This window comes from Anolis carolinensis, chromosome 2, assembly GCF_035594765.1.
Source record: "Anolis carolinensis isolate JA03-04 chromosome 2, rAnoCar3.1.pri, whole genome shotgun sequence".
NCBI classification, from domain to species: Eukaryota; Metazoa; Chordata; class Lepidosauria; order Squamata; family Dactyloidae; genus Anolis; species Anolis carolinensis.
Genome location: NC_085842.1, coordinates 32,891,725 through 32,914,235, shown reverse-complemented (window position 1 = coordinate 32,914,235; position 22,511 = coordinate 32,891,725). Strand labels below are relative to the sequence as shown.

The window sequence follows — 22,511 nt, the reverse complement described above, 5'->3', positions numbered from 1 at the left end:
TGAATGTGAGGCTGGTAGAATAGTTCTTGTTATACTGTATGTTTAGGGTGTGTTTAGTAGTGTGGGTTGCATAGGTTAGGATCATTTTTCTAGAGTTCTGTCAGTTATTATAGCCTGGTTTTATATATCAAGAAAAACCGTTCTTGCTTTTTGCAACGTCCTTTTCTGTATGTTTCTGTTTGTTTGCACATTTGCATTAATGTAAAAAGAAAAGAACATCAGCCTTATGTCCCAAACAGAAAGCAGATGTGTCAGTGATAGGTGTCTGCAGAGCAATTGCTCTAGAAACTGACCTCAGAAAGTGAGAAGTGCTACATGCCAGAAGGGAAAGCAAACGACCCATTTGTCATGATCCCTATCTATTTACATCAGATGGTAGTGGCATTCCAAATATAGTGATCTGTTGGATTTAGAACCTGGGTGTAAATGATCACACCATCTCAGAATGCAAATCTCTTGCTTGAAAGCATTCCCATATCATGAAATAAACATATGTTAAAGAATTTCTGTTTCGGGGGAAATGTGTAAAAGTTATCTTTCATTGCAATGCAATACAATACTGATGCATAGAACTTGTTGTGGTTCAATGTGTTGTCGAAGGCTTTCATGGCCGGGATCACAGGGTTGTCGTATGTCTTTCGGGCTGTGTGGCCATGTTCCAGAAGTATTCTCTCCTGACGTTTCGCCCACATCTATGGCAGGCATCCTCAGAGGTTGTGAGTGCTCATCTCCATTTCTAAGCTGAAGAGCCAGCATTGTCCATAGACATCTCCAAGGTCAGGTGGCTAGTAGGACTGCATGGAGCACCGTTATCTCATATACATGGAAAATATATACAGCCACACACACACACACACGTGTGTGTGTTTGTGTGTGTGTGTATGCCCTGCTATATCTCTCCCGAAGGAGAATCAAAGCGGCTGTATTTCTGGACATTGCTTCTTTAACGGTAAATTTTATATCAACAGCAGAAGGAACACTGAAAGAATCAGGATAGGATTGTATATCACCTCCCGCCTCCCAAGAACAATTCAATATGTTTCTATTAAAAACAAACAATATATACACACAAAATGAATCAACCACATAAGCCTTGCATGAAGAAACAAAAATATTTTGAAGTTTTTAGAGTCCACTTGAAGACTTCTTTGAAAAGGCACCCTGGGAAGACTTTTCCCTTTGGCAGCCTCCACTCTTTTATTATTTATACTCTAGTGGCAAAACTTAACGAACTATGTTTTCTGTTTTAACATACTTTTCTCCTTTTGAAAAGAAGAATCACAGGTTCCCTTTTCTTTCCAACACAGGTAGGGAAAGGGGATCTACAGCGTTAATTTACTGACCAGTCTGTACCCACAGGAGAATTATTCTAGTAACTTTAATCGCATTAGTCCTTGCAATGTTAATCGTATTATTAACCTAATTCTCCTCACATGTTTGGGGAAACGGAAGTGGAATCATGTATGATCCCAGAAGGTTACATGCTTTTTAATTAAGTTCTGACTCTGATCTAATCACCATATGATGAGCAATCAGTATGTTTGTTCAGCAGTTAAGTCCCATTGCGTTCAAGGAGACTTTCTCTTGGCAGTGCTTTTACAGGACTGAGCACAGTAGAATCCTAAGCACATTTAGCTCATTCCCATTGAGTCCAATCTAGCTCACTTATTCCGAAATACAGAGAAAGAGTTATCCTAGTGAGCTTTCCGGGCTGTATGGCCATGTTCCAGAATTATTCCTCCTGATGTTTCGCCCACATCTATGGCAGGCATCATCAAAGGTTGTGAGGTCTATTGGAAACTAGGCAAGTGGGGTTTATATAGCTGTGGAAGGTGCCAGAGTGGGAGAAAGAACTCTTGTCTGTTGGAAACACGTGTGAATGTTGCACTTAATCACCTGGATTAGCATTGAAAAGCCTTGCAGCTTCCTAGTTTGCTCAGAAGGATTTCCCACATAGTTCTGGAAGAAACTCAGACCCCTTCAACATTGCCATATAATCCAGATTATCAAAGCAGATAATCCATATTATCTGCTTTGAACTAAATTATATGAGTCTATGCTGCCATACAATCCAGTTCAATGCAGATAATCTGGATTTTATATGGCAGTGTAGAAGGGGCCATGAAAAAATGGCTATTACAAACACCATTTTCTTGACGAATCTTCTGGTTGAGCAAAGTTCATATCCTCAGAATCAGATTAGAAGTGACCAGTCCAATTAATTAATTAGTTAATCAATACTAATAATAACAATGGTAAGATATCCAGCATAGTATAGGGTTTGAGTGTTGGATTATAACTTTGGAAAATGAGCATTCGAATACAGTAGAGTCTCACTTATCCAACATAAACGGGCTGGCAGAAAGTTGGATAAGCGAATATGTTGAATAATAAGGAGGGATTAAGGAAAAGCCTATTACACATCGAATTAGGTTATGATTTTACAAATTAAGCACCAAAACATCATGTTTAACAACGAATTTGACAGAAAAAGTAGTTCAATACGCAGTAATACTATGTAGTAATTACTGTATTTATGAATTTAGCACCAAAATATCACGATGTATTGAAAACTTTGACTACAAAAATGCGTTGGATAATCCAGAACGTTGGATAAGCGAGTGTTGGATAAGTGAGACTCTACTGTACATGCTCTGCTCTGGAAATCCACTGGTTCTTCTTGGGCAAGTTAGACTCTTCCTCAGAGGAAAGGAGACCCAGATGGCACAGTGGGTTAAACCCTTGTGCTGGCAGGACTGATGACTTGAAGGCTGGGTTGCTGACCGGAAGGTTGCCAGTTCAAATCCAACCTGGGGAGTGCATGAATGAGCTCCCTCTATCAGCTCCAGATCCATGTGGGGACATGCGAGAAACCTCCCACAAGGATGGTAAAAACATCAAACACATCCGGGTGTCCCCTGGGCAACGTCCTTGCATACAGCCAATTCTCTCACTCCTGAAGCAACTTGCAGTTTCTCAAGTTGCTCCTGATATGGAAAAAAAATCCTCAGAGGAAGGCAAACCTCCTCAGAACAAATAACAATAAAACTCCTATGATAGGTACACCTTAAAGTAGCATAAGTCAGAAATTTTTTTGAAGGCACACAACAACAACAACAACAACAACAACAACAACAACAACAACAACAACAACAACAACAACTCTCACAGTGCTCATGTGCCCCTAACCCTAGTAAATGTAGACGGCCAACTGTATAATACAGGCAGTTCCCAAATTATGAATGAGATAGATTCTGTAGATTTGTTCTTAAGCTGAATTTGTATATAAGTTGGAACAGGTAAATTTTAAAGTGTAACTCTAGCCACACACACACACATATATAGCTTTGGATCGCATAGGGAAGGGATAACACCCCTGTGGTGTTTGTTTTGCTGTCTGTACTCCTGTTTAGAAGATTTTGCCTCACTTTCTGTCCCTGTGATAATCATATTTTGAAAAATGTGGAAAAATGTTGTGGAAACAAGGATTGGTGAGAAAGCTTCAGTGGAGATACCTGTGCCCCTTGATAACTCTTTCAGGACTCATAGAGTTGGAATAGACCTCATGGGCCATCCAGTCCAACCCCCTGGCAAGAAGCAGGAAAATCGCATTCAAAGCACTCCCAACAGATCCCTTCCGAGGGGTAGATGTCTCTCGCTTCCTGTTGTCTTACCCCTGTTCTTAACTATGAGTTGTTTATAAGTCTGATGTTTGTAACTCGGGGATTGCTGGTAACAGAAAGTCCCTTACAAATCCTTTAAAGCAGAGCTGTCCAAACTGTGTGCCATGACACATTCGTGCACCAGCTGCAATATGTAGATGTTATACATGTACTACTTAGGAAGAAATGCCCAAAACATTGTAAATGTACGTTACCATCTTACAACTCATACTTTCAAGAAATATAAATGAAAGGTTTTCTGGAAATATGCTGTGTTCCCATCTCTTATATGTATGCAGCAGGTTAAACCACTGAGCTGCTGAACTTGCTAACTGAAAGGTCAGCGGTTCGAATCCACGGGACAGAGTGAGCTCCTATTGTTAACCCCAGCTTCTGCCAACCTAGCAGTTCAAAAACATGTGAGTAGATCAATAGGTACTGCTTCGGTGGAAAGCTAACAACGCTCCATGCAATCATGCCAGCCAAATGACCTAGGAGGCATCTGTGGACAACACCAGCTCTTCGGCTTAGAAATGGAGATGAGCACCAACCCCCAGAGTCGGGTTAGACTAGACTTAATGTCAAGGTCTTAATGCCTTTACCTTTACTGTTTCTTATAATGGGTTAGTTTAACCTCCAGTTGGCTAATAAAACTGATTTATTGTATTGCAAAATGATGCATGTCTATAAAGTGTGTCACTAATGCAAAATATTTGGAAAGCTCTGCTTTAATGCAAATGATTTTATGGAGATACTATGTTTTTTAAAGATATAACGGTGTAACTGCATCAATTGCCACTTGTAAGCCGCCCTGAGTCCCCTCGGGTGAGAAGGGCAGTGTATAAATAATTGAAATAAATAAATAAATAAATAAATAAATACTTTATGTTAAATGTACTATTTAGATATGTTTTAGTTACTTTTGAGAAACTGGAAGGAAAACCTTTAAAAACTGTAACTCTTGTAACAACTACCTTCTTGGGAACTCCTGGGAGACATCACTGTAACTAATTCATTAAATAAAATCACATTCCAAACTTTACCCAGAATTTTAAAAAACCTCAGAGCAGTAATAATTTCACGCAATGAGGGCACATGCTGAGGAGGCACCAAAGAGCTCTCTTGCTATGAAGAGCATGTCTTCACATTGGCAAATCACACCTTTATAATGGCAGGGTGTATGCATTTAGGATGAAAGCAACAAGATCACAGCCCAAGGGAGAAACTGTGCAAAGGCATATCTACAGAGAAAGTTTGCAAAGTACAAAATAGGCCAATTTTCTCTCCTTCCTTCCACACTGTTCAAAGCAATGCCTTTTAGCACCTACCATATGGCAGGCCAACTGGGAAACAGAATAGGGAAGTGTGAAAGGTTTAACCCATCAATGGAGTTAAATCCTCATTCCACTGCATCTGACACGGCCTGACATTTTAATTATTAACTTTTCAAAAGTGCATTCAGAGAAATATTACTTGAGGCGAAGACCACACACTTGTTCCAGGAAATGGCAGAAGAGGTGGAAAGCTGAACCACTCCAGACGCCAAGTGGAGGCTCATAGACTAAATGCTGCACTCCTATGTAATAGTAATAGTAGCGGCAGTAAGTAGTACTTCATTCAATGCTTAGACCATAGGTCTTTCACATACAGTAGAGTTTTGCTTATCCAACCTTCGCTTATCCAACATTCTGTATTATCCAACGCAGTTTGCCTTTTGGTAGTCAATGTTTTTATAGTCAATATTTTCAATACATTGCAATGCTGTGGTGCTAAATTCATAAATACAGTAATTACTACATAACATTGCCATGTATTGAACTGTTTTTTCAGTTGATTTGTTGTAAAACATGATGTTTTGGTGCTTAATTTGTAAAATCATAACATAATTTGACATTTAATAGGCTTTTCCTTGATCCTTATTATCCAACATTTTCGCTTATCCAATGTTCTGCTGGCCCGTTTATGTTGGATAAGCAAGACTCTACTGTATAGGACAAACAAATAAATACATAAAAACCAGATCATAAAATACAATACGAAATACACCATTGAAATACTACAGTAGAGTTGGAGTTGTGGGGATCAATATAGATGGATTGATCCCGGTGATGATGGGTGCTTGGTCAAATTGTTGTGATGACCAGGAAGCACTGGAGGGGACTCCAAGGTCAAGATGTGTAGGTGAAAGCTTATCTGAGCTTCAATTGGTGAAGCACAAATAATATACATAATACACACAATGGAGGAGGGGTCCTGTGGATACCGGGGACCCCAACTGCGGGAACCGGGGCTCCCATGGGGGCGAGGGGTGACTCAGGTTAGTTGGGGTAAAGGGACGCTAGATGCTGGGGTAGGGATACCCACTGTGAGGGCTGTGGGGGTTGTTGCACCATAGGCCTGGAAACCCCTAAGATCACAGCGCCATGAAAGAGTCCAGAATATAAGCAGATGGTTTATTGTAGAATATATCACAAGTATAGGGAAAATGCAATAATAGAGAAAGAAAAGGTATATCCAAAAAGGTTTAGCAATCAGCAATAATCCAATAGGAATCTCACAGTCTCAAACAGATTCAAAGGTAATACAGTCCAGGAATAGCCAAAAAATCACAAGTACAGCTAAAGTCCACAAGCAAAAAGTATCCTTAGTAAAACTTGATCTTGAATATAAAACAGGAACACAGGAACTTCCAAGATACTTGAATCTCAAAACCAAAGGGCTTGACTTGAAACATGAATCAGGAACTCAGGCCTATCTTCTTACTCCATACGCTAGTACATTGCCTGAACTAACTTGAAAGTAAACACCGTGCCAATTAAAAGCCAGCCATGAAAGCATTCTGCCTCCCTTGAAATCTCTCTCCCACTTTCCCACACAACCACTCTGCCCTGCCGTGCCTGTTGTCTGCTCTGATTTGTAAACGGGGGTCTGTTTTGATTTCTGTATCTCCAGGTGCTTTTTCCTGGAGATACAGGAAAAAGCCTCCTCCTTATCTAATGTCTCTGGCTGTTCTGCCTGACCTTGGAAGCTTGCACTTTCACTTTCCCAGTCAACTTACTCACTGACAGAAGCATCATTTCCTTGACTGAAATCTTCATCACTTCCTGCCGCAGGCAATTCCACAATCCTCTCTAAAACATCCGTGAACCCATTAGTCTCAGACTAATCTACAGCAGGGCCTATGGAGCCATGTGGTTACCGGGACCGGCTGTGAGAGGAAAAGAAGAGGGAGAAAGACTCAGGAGGCAAAAAGGATACGAAGAATCAAAATATAGGATAACGAACCTCAGTGCACATTTATTGAAGGGGCTATTTTGTAATAAAGGGGGAAGAAAGAATGTATCCAGGGGGCTGGTGGTTGCTGCTGTGCTCCTCTGTACCTTCGCATAATCTATTCCAGAGAGGCTCAGGACTCCCACTCTCAGCGTCTTTCCCTGCTGTGGTTCCTTCTACGTTTATTAATAATTTGACTCGGGGGGGGGGGGGGGGATCACACTCGACATCAACATATAACTAATTTAAATATTTTAATAGATGCTATATCAACCAGTTTTCTTCTGCTCTAGAGACCAGGCCACGGAATAATGGGTTGAAACAACAATAAAATAAATTCTGCTTAAATATTAGAGAGAACTTCCAGACAGTAAGACCTGTTTGCCTCACAAGCTGGTGGTATCTCTGTTCAGAGGTTTTTAAACAGAGGCTGAATTGTCACTTGTTGGGAGTGTTTTGACTGGAAGAATGAAGTTGGACTGGATGGCCCTTGAGGTCTCTTCCAATTCTGAGAGTCTATGATTTTACGAGGGTTACTTGGGTTTGAATGGGAATATTTTAATAAATCAAATGCAGAAATAATCCTTAGAATGTGCTTTTTAACTACCACAATTCACTTTTCCACATAATCACCAGACAATTGAATATATTTCTGCCAACAATGAACAAGTTTTCAGCAGCCATCACGGAAGAAGTCAACACTCTGTTTCCACAACCAGTGTCTTACGGTTCTCTCAATGTCTTAATCAGAAGCATAATGATGTCCCCTCAGATCTGAGTGATATGACGATCGTCCTGAATCAATCTGTCAACCTTTTGCTTGTGAAACTTGGTGGTTGCTGTCACAGGACATCCAATTCTTTGTTTGTCACGCAAGTCAGATGTTCCCACCTCAACATCTTTAAACTTACTCGCCTAACGATGCACAGTACTCACATCAGCACAATCACCATAAACAGCTTGCATTCTCTGATGAATCTCCTTTAGGGTGACACGTTCTGCTGTCAGGAATTCAATAACTGCACGTTGCTTAAGTCGCATTGACCGACCGTCTGCGCAGGGTTCCATACTTCACACTTTAACAACACAACTGTTCAATGCTAAGGCTTCACACCAAATCGAACTGTAGAGGAGTGTCTACTGAACAAGCCAGTACCTGCCGCATACCAGTACTGCCATCTGTTGAGGAGTTACGAAGGTGGAGGCATTACTTTTCATTCAACCCTCGTATATAAACATTCACTTTCCAAAGAAGCATTCTCAAACTGAGAGTCCTCCCCATTCGCTTTGAGGACCATTATAATAGACTTTATTATCTTTTTAAACGATAACTGCTTTATGGTGGTAAATGCTTTTACATGTTTAGACCTCTTGGCAAAAGAAAAAAAACTTCTTCAGTATTAATGTCTATTAAAATCAAATCTATTTAGGCAAGAGAAGTTGGCGCCAGAATCTAAACAGCTTGCCCTGCATACGACATGCTTGATTGTTTCAGTGATATGGAAGAACTCTATCTCCAGAGCAGGGCCGGCTTCTCCCAAGACAGAAAACAGGCTGCGTCTGATGGCTAAGAATAGATGCTGGCAAGTTTTTATTACGTTTATCTTCATTTCTCTTCAACAATGTTGTCCAAAAGCAACCTTGCAAATGAACTGGCCCTGCCTGCCACATGATTTTTGCATTGTTCATCGATTTAAGAAGTGAGGCCAAAGTTAAGGCAAACCTTAACTTCTTTATTTCTAAAACTAGCATTCACATAATGCACATAAAGCATAATGCAATATAAATGCATCTCAATATGGGCATGAATAGCTGATACCAATTTGTGATAGCTGTATACCTATTTTGCAAGAATTTAATGGCACATAGACTGGATTTGAGATGGAATAGCACTTATCTCCTCCTTGGTGCATAATGAGCTACATCAATAAGTTATAGTGGTATCTTTATGGACAACCCCATTTTAGAGCCAGTGTCATGTAGTGGATTGAGAGCTAGACTAAGGCCCCATGTACACGGTCATATAATCCAGTTTCTGAATATAGATTCACTGCTTTGAACTGGATTATATGGCAGTGTAGACTCATACAATCCTGTTCAAAGCAGTTCATCTGCATTCTGAGTCTGGGTTATATGGCAGTGAGGATCCAGCCAAAGACTCTGAGATGTTTGTTCAAATTCCCCCTTGATCATTGAAACCCGCAGGGTGACCATGGTCAAATCACACACTCTCAGCCTCAGAGGATGATAAGAGCAAACCCCTCTGAATAAATCTTTCCACGAAATCCCTGTAAGACGTCCACCTTCGGGGCATCATATTGTTGTTGTCTCCTATCATTGTCATTTCTACCCTGCCTTTCTTCCCATGGGGATTCATAGTTGGAAATGATCTGAAGGCACACAACAAATGCACACTCACATACACCATACAACTATTTTATTTCTAGGAGCTTCCGAGAATTAAGATTACTCAAACCAGTACACCATACTGGTTCTGGCGTTATATAATAATAATAATAATAATAATAATAATAATAATAATAATAATAATAATAATTAAGGCCAAGATCGAAAAATCAGCTGATGACCCAAAATGCAGACTGTGCAAGGAAGCTGACAAAACCATTGATCATATCCTCAGCTGCTGTAAGAAAATTGCACAGACAGACTACAAACAGAGGCACAACTATGTGGCCCAAATGATTCATTGGAATTAATGCCTCAAGTACCACCTTCCAGCAGCAAAGAACTGGTGGGATCACAAACCTGCAAAAGTATTGGAAAATGAGCACGCAAAGATACTGTGGGACTTCCGAATCCAGACTGACAAAGTTCTGGAACACAACACACCAGACATCACAGTTGTGGAAAAGAAAAAGGTTTGGATCATTGATGTTGCCATCCCAGGTGACAGTCGCATTGACAAAAAACAACAGGAAAAGCTCAGCCGCTATCAGGACCTCAAGATTGAACTTCAAAGACTCTGGCAGAAACCAGTGCAGGTGGTCCTGGTGATGATCGGCATATTGGGTGCCATGCCAAAAGATCTCAGCCGGCATTTGGAAACAATAGATATTGACAAAATTACGATAGCCAACTGCAAAAGGCCACCCTACTGGGATCTGCGTGCATCATCCGAAAATACATCACACAGTCCTAGACACTTGGGAAGTGTTTGACTTGTGATTTTGTGATACGAAATCCAGCATATCTATCTTGTTTGCTGTGTCATACAATAAAATAATAACTTTATTTTTGTATGCCGCCTCCATCTCCCCAACGGAGACTCGGAGCTGCCCACACGGGGACAAGCCCAATACAAATCACATAACATCATAAAATCAAACAGTTAAAACAACAAGCATCACATTTAAAAACAAATTAAACAGGTCATAGTTTAAAAAACATAATTAAGAGCAGGAAATATAAACAATTATCCACAGCATTAAAAGATCCAATATGGATATAAATGGGCAAACAAATGGATAAAAAGTGTCTACATCAAAATAGATAAACCCATGACAGATAATTATCCATCCAATGTGTTGTCAAAGGCTTTTATGGCTGGAGTCCTGGGTTGCTGTGAGTTTTCCGGGCTGCACAGCCATGTTCCAGAAGCATTCTGTCCTGATGTTTCGCCCACATCTATGTGAGGCATCCTCAGAGGTTGTGAGGTCTGTTGGAAACTAGGCAAGTGAGGTTTATATAAGAGTTCTTTTTCCCACCCTGGACATTTCACAAATATATAAACCCCACTTGTCTAGTTTCCAACAGACCTCACAACCTCTGAGGATGCCTCACATAGATGTGAGCGAAACATCAGGAGAGAATGCTTCTGGAACATGACCATACAGCCCGGAAAACTCACAGCAACCCATCCAGTTAATCCACCCAGTTAATAGTAAATAGCTTTGTGAGCGTTTCAGGTTGAATATGAATGTATAAATACTGGTACTCTAAACAAAAAAGCAAACTAAACACAGTAAGATTTTTTTTTGGTACATTGCTACTTAATATTCAGCTTGAGATCCAATAAGATACCTGGGGACCTTAGAAATTACAGTTCTAGCCTATGATTCTCCTTTAACTACCACGTCTATATCCGGTGGAATCCTGGGGATAAGGTTTGATAAGGCAAAGAGCTCTCTAGATGAGAATTTTAAATACCCATCTCTAAAAGGCAAATCCCAGGATTCTGTATTAATATTTTAATTGCTGTAATTTCACAAATTAAAGACATCAATTACAGTTAATGGCTCAATTCTAAAGAATTCTGGGATTAATCATTTGTTGAGTTTTAGGGCCTTATCACATTACCTCTTCATGCTGCATTATTTCCTTTGAAATACAGTGCAGCCATTCTCGTAAAGATAGCTGATTGTTGATCCTCTCTACTACACCTTTGCCACACTGATGCATAAAGACCACCATTTGCACATTTTTTCTGTCCACATTAATAGCATCATTACCAACTTCCATATCCCACTCCTCACTTGGGTGATGGTCATTACAATGGTTTAATAGTATGACAGTATCATGTGCTATGATGCTAAGATGCTATAAGAGCAAACAAACAAAATCTCAGAAATGGATTAAGAAAGGTTCAAACATACTAGGAAACCCCTTTTCCCTGCCTGAACACTGGAAGTGGCTTGGAGTTTTTCTGACAGATATTTTTGGGGGAATACTTGAGGGAAGGACAATCTGGCCAAAACCACACCACATCTATAATATAATAAACTTTATTTATATTCCGCTCTATCTCCCCAAAGGGAGTCAGAATGGATTACAGGTACATATATGGCAAACATTCAATGCCATTATGCAATTGACAGAAACAGACAGTACATAAACAGAGGCAAGGCTTCCCTATTTTCATCTCCAGCATCCGGCTGTGCTCGACTTGGCCATGGAGAGGTGCTGTTGTTCCATTCTCCACGTTGGGGAGCCTGTCGTCCATGGACTCCTTTCCTGGCCAGATTTTTGCTGGCATACTTTTCAGGGCGCCTTTTACCTCCCTGTCAAAGCAATACCTATTTATCTACTTACATTGGTGTTTTTGAACTGCTAGGTGAGCAGAAGCTGGGCTGACGGCAGGAGCTCACCCCGACCCAGGCTTGAACTGCCAACCTTCCAGTCGGCGGGCTCTTCTATAACAGCTGGTTTAACCTGCTGTGCTAGCCTGGCCATACTACCACATCTTCTAATGGATCAATCATGGAAGAAAGTGCTATGAGACACCCACATTTGAACTGGTTATTGAATTATTGCAGAAAAGAGGATCATTAACAGATTAATTCCATGGGGGGAACCCCAAATTTTCAATGTCCCTTCAACACGTCACTGCCTGGGGAGCAATGATTTTGTATATAAAACTGAGGCACAAAAGGGATTAATGCATCATTATGATGGTATAGTAAAGACCTATTTGTTCTCATCTTTAGCTCCTTCAGATGTTTTGAGCTAACAATGCCAATAATAAGGAATTCTGAGATCTTAAAGGTTCAGCTATCTGAAAGACTACAGTTTGACAACCACTCACTTAGAAGATAAAGGAAATTAAGGATAAAGTTAATTTAATTCCATCAGTCCTCTTTAGGAACTGTAGTTAAGGAAGTGGACTAGAGCTTTTTGACAGAGTACTTCAACAAACTACAAATCCCAAAATTTCTTAGATGGAATCATCTAAGTTATGACATGCAGACTGCTGTATGTCATAAATATGCAGTACAGTCAGCTCTCTGTATCCATGAATTTTGTATCCATGGATTGAACCATCCATGATAAATAATATGCATTATACTTTAAACACATTCCAGTCATAAGAGCCAGCATCAAAAGAAATAGGAAGCCAGGTAGAATAAAAGTATTTTGAAAGGTTAATTAAAAGATGGAAAAGAAGGGACATGCTGGATTTCCTCAAGAAGAGTACTTCAGTTAACATCACTGTTACTTTGAAAATGTTATCTGTCTATGCCGTCTGAAGGACAGTGTTGATCTCAAACTGAAGAATTATTTTAGATCACTTGGGACCTGTACACTGCCATTGTACTCACCATGTACCTGCTTTGATCTTGTCATACAACGTGCAGCCCTTTTAGCAGTGAAAGCAGTTCTTTGAGGCTCTAATGTGATACCAAAACTCACTTCTTGTTCTGCAGTTTCAAGGAAAATCTAGTCTGTTGCTTCACTTTGCTACAAACACTCAGCCTTTCCCAATCGCTGCTGTACAAGATTCCTGTAAAAATGAAAAACTGTGAATAAAAGAATTGATATTTTTTTAACCTGGGAGAACACTTATCTAGGAATTTCTAGCTCTTCCAGAAAATTTCTAGCTCTTCCTCTACTGGAAAACAGCAATGTTAGTAGATAAATAGGTATCACTTTGACTGGAAGATAAAAGACAACCCTGAAAAAACATGCTGGTGGTTCAATTGGGAAGATGTCCATGGACGACATGCACCTTGGCATGGATGAATGGAACAACAGCACCTCCCCATGGCTGAGTCGAGCACAGCCTCCAGATGTGGGAAATGAAAAAGGAGGGAAGCCTTGCCTCTGTTCATGTAGTGTCTGTCTTGTCAATTGAATAATGGCATTGAATGTTTGCCATATTTGTACCTGTAATTTGCTCTTTTGAATGTATTTATGTATTTTTAAATGTATTGTTGAATGATAATGTGTTACTTTCCAGTAAATCCAAGGAGGGGTGTGGGGATTAGTAAAAAGACACCATGATGACTGGTTGACTGGAAAGACATGTGTTAGCAGCTGATTGGCTAAGCGTGCCAGGATCCAACATTCTAATTGGCTATTGTCTCTGGCTTGGTGCTGAGAGAAACGATTTGAGCTGACATTTTCACCTCAGAGAGTGAAGAGAATGCTGACTGGAAACAGCCAGGGAATTAATGGCTGCTAACTCTCTGAAGCCTGATCACTTTAAGGCAATGAGGCATATTTAAAGATTGTTTTAAGAGGATTGTTTATTCCCTCTGTTCTCTGTAAGAAATCAGGGAGACTACTGTATATATTGTTGCTCTGCTTGATCTATTGAAGTGAAGTAAATTTACTGTTACATATTTCACAAACCTGAGTGGCATGTTATTACACTGCAGGGTAAACTTTGGTTCAGAAGCCGTGGTAAAGCTTCTATTTATTTACATCTACAACCTCCAACACACTCTTAGTCCCCTCAGGAGATAGAGCAGACTATAAATAAAGCACATTATTATTATTTTATATAATATTATTTTATATGTTGGGTATAATGGGACTTGAGCATCCATGGATTTTGGTATTCAAGTGGGATCCAGGAACCTCAGGGAATACCAAGAGCTGACTGTACAACAAACACATTCCAGATCCTTTTTACATGCCCGTCTACATCTCCCTTATCTTTTTTCTCAAGCTTTCACGGTACTTACGGTATTAAATGAAAAAGTTTACATTTGTTTCATCTGCTTAATTTCAGCTCAGTGTTCCAGGCTGTCAATATCCATCCTAAATTAGGATCCAGTCTTTTTAGGGCGATCGCTCCCCTCCCGACATTCTGTCACCTGCTAATTTGGCGAGCATTCCCTTTCCATGCATTAAAATGTTGAATAGTGTGGGCTGCTGGGCATCCTTATGGCATTTCTTTCCAGACCTCACTGCACATCAAGGGTAAATCTGAGCAAGTGCAATATTTTCTAAAATGCTTGCAGGCATTTCAGAGCTGATGACAGACAAAAGGCCAATGCCGACTCCCAGGAGCCATGCCCTGCTGCACTCCCTTAAACCAGACACAGGGAAGAAAGCGAAGAAATACCCACAACACCTCCATTTCCATCTGTGGACATTTTCTGCTGACTCCTGTATGCATTATGCACAAAACAGGACTAGAAAATATCCATCCACACACTGAGAAGAGCCCACTAACTTCTTGGCAGAAAGTGGCAGCTAGCACAATATTGTTGCTTGCTTGTGGACACTTCTATGGAACCATTTTAATTATTAGCAAGCATTTCATCTCTGTGGTCCCTTCTGCCCCTTGCATTTTCTGCCTCTCGCCCTCGGGCTCTTCCACCCCTTGAGGCTGTATTTAAGTAGCAGCTGTTACCATGAGACCTGAAGGAATACATTGAGGCCCAAGGCACCCCTCCCTTTTCCAGCCCCTTTGCCTCCTACCCACAATGGAAACAAAGCATGAGGTCTCTTTCTCCCGACTCCTTTTCCTCCTCTTGGCTGATACAGACGTGTAAACTTGGCACCTCTCAAAAGGATAAAGATCAAAGACAACTCCCTTGGCCTTGGCAGATACAGACCTAGAACTCAAGGTAAAAATTCAACATGAAATCTTCTGGCCGCAGAGAGAAATCTAATTATAGTCCTCAGTGCAGGTTGCTGAGAAGCCAATAAAGCCAATTTCCACTCCTGCCTCCAGCAGGTGACTAGTGTGAGTGGAATGAGATTTAACAGACTGGGAGTCACTGGGCATATGCCCTTTTTTTGGTGTCAGGAGCAACTTGAGAAACTGCAAGTTGCTTCTGGTGTGAGAGAATTGGCCATCTGCAAGAAAGTTGCCCAGAGGAAGCCCAGATGTTTGGTGTTTTACCATCCTTTTGGGAGGCTTCGCTCATGTCCACACATCGGGAGCTGGAGCTGACAGAGGGAGCTCACCTACTCTTCCTGGATTCAAACCACTGACCTGTCAGTCAGCAGTCCTGCTGGCACAAGAGTTTAACCCATTGCACCTTGAGTTTGGGGCCGCCAGATTTAAAACTGGAAAGGGCTCCTGTACTTTTATGAGTCACTAGCTGTGCCCGGCCACGTGTTGCTGTGGCGAAGTATGGCGGTATGGGAAATAAAGCACGAGGATTTTGGAGGAATGGATTTTAATCATATGTTTTTATATTTTTTATATTGTTTTAATTGTTTTATTGGATTTTTATTGCTGTTTTAATTATGTATAGGCATTGAATTGTTGCCAATTTTGTACGCCGCCCTGAGTCCCTTCGGGTGAGAAGGGCGGGATATAAATGTTGGAAATAAATAAATAAATAAATAATAAAGTATTGAGGAATTGGTGGTAGTTAAGGTAAAAGGTAACGGTTTTCCCCTGGCATTAAGTCCATTATAAATGGGTTATATAGCTGTGTGGAAGGGCCTTGAGTCTACACTGCCATATAATGCAGTGCAAATTAGATAATCTGTGGAAGAGGCCTAAGTGAGGCCAAACTCGGCCTGTCCCCTGGGCTGAGTGGGTTGCTAGGAGACCAAGTGGGCAGAGATTAGTCCTCTAACTGGCAGCAATTGGATAAAAACAATTATTCCTTTCCCTCTAATTAGGACTTTACTTTTCTTTTCTTTTTGTTGTATCAACCTAGAGGCGTGGATGATGGGTTGTGTTGTCAAATTTTGAGGTTGGGGGGCCTGTAGTTTTGTTGTTTTGTTGGTCGCCGTGATGCCATCATTCATTTATATATATAGAAGTATTCATGGGATTCTGACTTTCAGACACAAATAGACTCAGACAAACAAACAGACAAACAGACAGATAGCAGACAGACACAGATGATAGATAGATGATAGACAGACAGATAGATAGATAGATAGATAGATAGATAGATAGATAGATAGATAGATAGATAGATAGACAGACAGACATTGGTAACAGACTAAGACAGATACAGATAATAGATAGATGACAAACATAGACAATACAAAGAGAGAGGGAGGGAAGGGAGAAAAGACAGGTAAAGATTACACTATATGACACAATTTTTGTTCTTGGGTTATAAATGTCATTTCCTAATTGGTTCTATCATATAAATATGGAAAAATCTTATTAAACTGCAATAACTTTGTTTTCACGGGACATCCCACAGCTCATTTTGCTATAGTTTTTCAATGAAGGTTTCTGGAGTATAACAACTACCTTCAAGGTAAGTACCACACAATTAAACAGAAAATAATACTTTCAAACCAGGAACAGGAAACTTTTCAAATTGTGTTTACATAGTGTTATAGATAGATGGATGGATGGCAGGAACAGACACATAGATAACAGAGACCGACACTAGATAGATAAGATAAGACAGATTAATCGATAACAAAAAGACAGATATAGCACACAGACACAGAGATGGCTGGATGGCTAGATGGATGGATGGATGGATAGATAGATAGACAGACAGACAGACAGACAGACAGACAGACAGACAAAGTTTGTGATAATTTGGCAATGACTTGAAGGCACACAATAACCATAACTGCCAAATTGAGGCAGTTGGAAGGTTATGCTGTCATGAGCCATCATTGAACAGCATCACAGTTCCTGGAACCAGAATATCTCAAATGGAATGGCAATGTGTATCATCTACCCTTGTAAGCTACAAAGCAACACACATGTGTGGTAGAATAGTTAGACTGGATGGCCCTGAGATCATTTCCAGTGCTATGATTCTGCAATTTGAGCCTTTGACAGGAGGGAAGAGGATGGGCAGCAATCAGGGCCTCTGAGAGAAAATTTGTAAGGATAAACAGTATACAATATTTTTAAGAGAGAGGGAAATAATAAAAAAAATACAGCTTCCTTCCTGACTCTCTGGGCCCTGGATGGATATAATACAGAACACCCTTCCCCACCCCACTTTATAGGCCCTACCTGCATTTGGCAATTAATGCAAAGTGGATTGTACACAGACAGGAGATAAATGCTAGGGGCTTGGTATTTCATCTTCACCTAAGTAATAACACACTCTGCTTTGCAACTTAGACAACCTACATCAGAAATAGAAGGCCAGAGAATGTAAAAGCATCAGATTCCACCTGATATTTGAAGCTAAGCAGGGTCAGCTCTGGTTATTAGTAGGATAGGAGACTGCCAAAAAAATCTCAGGCTCTGTAGGCTATACTTCAGAGGAAGGAACTGACAGAACCTCCTCTGAGTATTCCTTGCCAGAGAAAACTCTATGTATGACATTCATGGGATTGCCTTAGACCCAGAACTTAATGCCACCAACACAGATGGCAAGCTAGTTTTCTGCTGCCCTGGAGACAAGGATGTGGAACAACGGCTTCAAACTACAGGAAAGGAGATTCCACCTGAACATTAGGAAGAACTTCCTCACTGTGAGAGCTGTTCATCAGTGGAACTCTCTGCCCTAGAGTGTGGTGGAGGCTTCTTCTTTGGAGGCTTTTAAGCAGAGGCTGGATGGCCATCTGTCAGGGGTGCTTTGAATGCGATTTTCCTGCTTCTTGGTAAGGGTTGGACTGGATAGTCCACAAATTCTCTTCCAGCTCTAGGATTCTATGATTCTAAGATCATGGTCCTTGTTCTGACAGTTCTCAGAATTTCCATTGTAATTTCTCAGTAGTGGTACTTTTTCATAAACAACATTTGGTTGTTGTGTGCCTTCAAATCTTCTCTGATTTATGGCAACCCCAAGGCAAACCTATCACAATGATTTCTTGGCAAGATTTGTTCAGAGGAGCTTTGTTTTTGCTTTCTTCTGGGATTTCAAGAGTGTGATTTGTGCAAGGTCGCTCATGATGCATCTACAGTATAGAATTAATGCAGCTTGATGCCACTTATTTGAAGTTTGCTGAGGATCCAACACTTAATTAGCCTAAAGACCTTGCTAAACTCCCATGGTTCCGTAAGAATGAACCGCTGCAGTTAATGCTGAGTTTTTGTGGCCTGAGCATTGAAATCATGGTCTCCAATGCGCACAGTACTACACAATACTGGTTTTAATGTTATGAAACTCAAAATGTTTGCCTGCTCTTCATGTTATTTCATATCTTTTTTGAAAAACTGGTATTATGTGTGAGAGAGATGTGTTATTTCCAACAGTCATTACTCCATCAAAGCCATTGCACTGTGTTTGCCTGAAACACCCAGCCTTGAGTCCAAGGCCTCAAGGGTTGGAAAATTCATCACTCCCTTGGCAGTCAGTTTCAGTTCATCCCCAATGATAAACAATGGTCCCTTATTTCTGTCCTAAAACAAGGTTCAGTAAGAGACTGTATACTTTCCAGGACCATCTTGTTTCAACAAAACATTTCGCCATTTTTGAAGATGCACAAAAATCCCTGTGTGCCATAGCCATGCTATGTTTCAGTCTTCTGTTCCACAAGCAATTAAGATCATGAAACTTGCTCATCTATCAATCTCATAATTTTCTATAACATGACATACAACCCAAGGCTGTTAATGACTAAAAGCCCCATCTACATTGCCATATAATGCATACCTTATGAAGTAAAGTTACTTGAGAATGTTCGGTTTAATTTTTTTTTCAGATCAAGACCGTGGTGACATAACCTTTTACAGAGAGGAGAAATTCAGGGTAAGAAAATGTGACTGCCAGTTAACTACTGGTCAAAAGTGTACAGGCAGTCCCCAAGTTATGAACAAGATAGAGTCTGTAAGTTTGTTCTTAAGCTAAATTTCTATGTAAGTCAGAACAGGCACATTTTAAGGTGTAACTGGCCAAAAATATCGTTTTTTAAGCTTTGGATAGCATAGAGAAAGGTTAACACCCCTGTGGTATTTCTTTTGCTGTCTGTGCCCCTGTTCAGAAGATTTTGCCTCAACTTCTGTCCCTGTGATTATTGGCCCACATCCACACATGGTGATGAAAAACATGTCTGCAGTCTGGGGGTCCTCCTGGATTTAGCACTGATGTTCGAGATTAGCTCTAGATTATTAAATATGGTTTTCTGTGGGCGAGCAGATGGCATATACTGGATAGTATATGTTCTATACTGTTCTAACCAAACCGAATCTAAAGTTGACCAAAAACAAATTCATAACCCTTTTGGTACTAATGTTGGAGAGTGGTCCCTGTTCAAAGTGGTCCCTGGTCAAAAAAAGGGTGGGAACCACTGCTGTATGGGGAGAAAGGCAGGATATAAATGAAAATGTGGCACAGTGTGTTAAAGCGCTGAGCTGCTGAACTTGAGGACCAAAAGGTGCCAGGTTCAAATCCCGGGAGCGGAATAAGTGCCCGCTGTTAGCCCCAGTTCTGCCAACCTAGCAGTTCGAAAACATGCAAATGTGAGTAGATCAATAGGTACCGCTCCGGCGGGAAGATAACGGCAATCCATGGAGTCATGCCAGCCACATGACCTTGGAGGTGTCTATGGACAACGCCGGTTCTTCGGGTTAGAAATGGAGATGAGCACCAATCCCCAGAGTTGGTCATGACTGGACTTAATGTCAGGGGAAACCTTTACCTTTACTTACTTCCAGCTATTTTACATTTCCACTCAGTTTGCATCAAACAAATGATGAAGAAGGAAAGCAGGAGGAGGGAAAAGAAGCTGGGACATTTTATCAGCAGAGAAATAAGTGGGACAATAGAGGATTAAGTGTCAAATCGGGACAGTTGGAATAGATCCCACAACTCTCTTCCATTTGCTACCTTTCCATCACCACAATAAAAAATAATAAAAGGCTAGCTGGAAAAGCCTTCTATACAAAAGCGCCCCAGTCACATATGTTGGGTGGGCAAAACTAGGGCAAAAAGGGTTGCATTATAAACGCCAAGGTGTCCCATCTCAGTTTAGTACAGCACGCATACAAGTGAACTAGCAAAGGCACTCCAACCCTTTTTCCGGCTTTCCATTCCCTCACAAGGGAAAGGAAAGAGAGATCCAAATTACACAAACTGATCTCACAGCCCAGGACTTTCTTCTGCCTGCCACGGTCACACAAACATTTTCTCTGCTCCCAGACTGAGGCAGAGTTTTCTCCCACCCAAATCCCAAACTGGTAACTAGGCGACGGAGCCAAAAACACACTTCTTGCCTTGCTCTGATCCATTCATGACTTTTAAACACTAATCCCCTTTGTACCTCTCCTCCGGAGCCAATCCTTGCCTGCAGCCCATTCAGCCTGGTACAGAGTTCTCTTGCAAGCTTCATTTAAAGACAGGGAGGGGAGGGGAGGGGCGGAGGGGAAAGTGGGGGGCACATTAAAAAGAAAGGTTGGGAAAAAGTAGCCTTTTCTTCCTGTCCCAATCTTGGTCTGGAGTGGAGAACTGTGTTTGTATGTTCCATGTCTTTGGAGCAGCGTAAAGACAGGGCTTTCACTGAGAGCAAGTGCCTGTCTGTCACAGCTCAGAGCATTCATTCCCAAACAGTGTAGTCCATTCACTGGCTGCCAGGCCTGGGCGCAGAACGCAGCTTCACCCCAGAGAAAACTGGGAGAGGCTGAGAAAAAGAGCCGAGGTGGGAAAGGAGAGCGGGCTCAGTGGCCGGCCACTAAGGGGAGCAGAAAGGGCTCGGGAAACAGGGGAAAGAAATGTGCAGCCCACAATTTGGGACAGGATTGCCAAGTGACCATTGAAAGTTGCTCAAAACTAGCTTCAATCTTCGGCAACCAGACACCAAACTCCCGTGAAAGTTTGCAAAAGAAAGCCCTTAACACTCAGCATGTTCTGGGCCTAGAATTTGTTATCTTTGTCAGAACTGAACTATGATCTCAGTCCTTTCTTATAAACATTTATTTATTTACAGTATTTATATTCAGCCCTTCTCACCCCAAAGGGGACTCAGGGCAGATCACAATACACATATACATGGCAAACATTCAGTGCCATTAGACATACGACATATAGACAGACACAGAGGCAATTTAACATTTTACGGCTACCGGCTTCATGAGAGTATGCTTGATTCTGGCCGAAGGGGGAGCTGCCGCTTCATCGACCACTTGTGACACCGAGTCCTTGATGGAGTACTTCCTCATTCTTTTCCGCACGCTGCTGGAAGTTTTATGGTGTTGCAAATTAGTTAAATTAGCCTCCCTGCATAAAGCGGTACCTAAATTTTCTACTCAACAGAGGCAACTGTCTTTCAAGCTGCTTAGGTGAACAGCAAGCTAAGCACAAATTGGCAGAGCCGGGATTGACGTCATAGCCAGCTGGGAGGTTTCCCTCTGGGAGGCAGGACTGTGGCACCCATCAGCCAGACAGCGTTCCCCACTTCCCATTTTATTGAATTTTTTAAGCCAGAGGGTTTTTATATGATGTTTTAGATATTTTGTTTATGTGTACCTTATTGTCATTGTGTTATTTTGCTTATATACCTTGTATTTATATGTTTGCGCTGTTGAGTGTTTTTTTGAGCCACCCCGAGTCCCTTCAGGGAGATAGTGGCGGGGTATAAATAAAGTTTAATTAATATTATTATTAAAGGTAAAGAATCACGGTCCTGTAAAAAAGGTAGTTATTTATATCTACGGATTCTGCATCCATGGATTCAGCCACGAATGACTTGAAAATATCATAAGGGGGGATTCTAAAAGGCTAAATACTGAGCATTACGGGGATGTATACCCTGCTGTAGCTGCCTGTCATTTCACAGATCCCCAGGCTTTCTCCAGCACTTCTTAAAAATGCTTTAGATCACAAGAAGATCCAACCAGTCCATACTCCAGGAAATAATGCCTGACTGCTCACTGAAGGGTAAGAGGCAAAGATGAAGTACTTTGGCTACATCATGAGAAGACAGGAAAGCTTGGAGAAGAGAATGATGCTGGGGAAAATGGAAGGAAAAAGGAAGAGAGGCCGACCAAGGGCAAGATGG

At 41.1% G+C, this 22,511-nt stretch overlaps 1 protein-coding gene across 1 annotated transcript in view; it reads right to left on the bottom strand.

Annotated features, from left to right (window-relative positions):
- plxnb1 (plexin B1) overlaps positions 1-20,796 on the bottom strand; it is a 239,710-nt gene extending 218,914 nt beyond the window's left edge. Inside the window, exon 1 of the mRNA XM_062969628.1 lies at positions 20,778-20,796. The gene's annotated coding sequence lies outside the window, so the exon portion shown is untranslated. The remainder of the gene's footprint in view (positions 1-20,777) is intronic.
- Between the last annotated feature and the right edge of the window lie 1,715 nt (positions 20,797-22,511).